Source organism: Triticum aestivum, unplaced genomic scaffold (genome assembly GCF_018294505.1).
Source record: "Triticum aestivum cultivar Chinese Spring unplaced genomic scaffold, IWGSC CS RefSeq v2.1 scaffold104294, whole genome shotgun sequence".
NCBI classification, from domain to species: domain Eukaryota; kingdom Viridiplantae; phylum Streptophyta; class Magnoliopsida; order Poales; family Poaceae; genus Triticum; species Triticum aestivum.
The window spans coordinates 28,977-30,496 of NW_025226118.1; the positions used below are offsets into that span (position 1 = coordinate 28,977).

General features: G+C 37.5%; 1 long non-coding RNA gene across 1 annotated transcript; it reads right to left on the reverse strand.

The window, feature by feature from the left end:
* Positions 1–28: 28 nt before the first annotated feature.
* Positions 29–790, reverse strand: LOC123172470 (uncharacterized). Its single transcript, XR_006485605.1, has 3 exons — positions 679–790; positions 338–415; positions 29–245 (listed from the first exon to the last, which is right to left on the reverse strand). It is a non-coding gene; the product is annotated as an uncharacterized lncRNA (long non-coding RNA).
* Positions 791–1,520: the final 730 nt, after the last annotated feature.

Here is a 1,520-nt window from a genome sequence, read left to right on the forward strand (position 1 = left end):
AAAAAAATAACATTACGGTTCCATGATGTTGCTACCTAGAGCAATGGATCACACGCAGTTTGGGGAAAATTATCTCATCTAGGAGACATCAGCCATAAATACTTGCTGATTGATGTTCTTCCAATTCATAATACGAATGCATGGCTCATAAACACTTGTAGGTCATTGTTTCAAAGAAGTACCTTGGGGTGGTTACATCTAGGGGATCCTTTGGCAATATCAGGCCATTCAACCATTTAAGAATCCTTCATGGACAAGTCACAAGTGGAAGTCAAAACTACAAACAATTCAGAAAATCTAGACGCAATTTAAGGAAGAAGGGAGAGACCAGGTCTACCATTTATTCAATGTGTAATCATTGACCTGTCGTTCTATATCCATCTAAAATGATCTGCATTATAGGGCTGCTTTGAAACTGAAGCAAGAAGCAATTAAGATGAAAATGAATCAGAACCATTTTGATCCAATCGATAAATCAAGTACTGTTCACACTTCAGAGAACACGAAAAATGAATATATAAACATCTAAAAGCTGATGTGCCATTGGTACTGGTACTTCAGATTGGACTAAAAAGCGAAATGTTCAACGACATAAGATTTTTTTAATGCAAGAGCAGAAACAGATGAAGGCATACATAACCATGAATGGTTGTCCTTTCTTCATATGCAGTGAATTACCAAGATAATAAATAGTGGACGCGATTCCAGGTTGTAGCGCTATAAACATGATTGGTACAGCCTTCGGTCAGGACCACTCGCGCCTTGTTTTTATCATCCATTCAACATGAGCTCTATGGAAAGTTAACGAGTTATTTCTTCTTAGTAGCAGATCAAATAAACAACAACTAAAATATAAAGTGGAAAGTAACCTATAATGTTTACATCATATATTGTTACCCATGCCTTCATGTACCAGCTATGCATCATTGCCAAAATAATGTACCGCCTCTCCACACCATATCTGTGAGTGTCTTCGACGCACAATTTAGTGCTTAACTTCCAGAATCGCTTGAGTAAAATATTGATGAAAACGGCTGAAGATAAAGATGCACTGGTCAGACTGCGATTGCAAATAGTGCATGTTTTTAGATACATCATGAATTTCATTACATACTCTAGGGTCTCAAGTGCACAACAGAAAGCATTACAAGAGTATGGAGCTTGTGTTTTTTGACTCATCAATAGCCATCTAAACCAAACACATGAACCTACAACGAACAGGTCAAATAATCTAGCATAAATAGAATATTTTTATTATATGAGATTACCTTCGGTCACTGAACCAAATATTTCAAGGATACAACCGAAGACACACCGGGCCAAAGAAGCTTTTCTTGACGATGCTGGGTTCTGGCCAGTGTTCAAAGAAGTGCCACTCATTCAGCGCATCTTTTGCAAGTTCAACCTAGAATCACAACAGGAGGCAACAAGCATTACAGAAAACTCATACTCAAGAAAATCCATTTCTCCTACATCAAATTAGAGAAATCAATTGGAATCACGGACTGCCAACTATAACA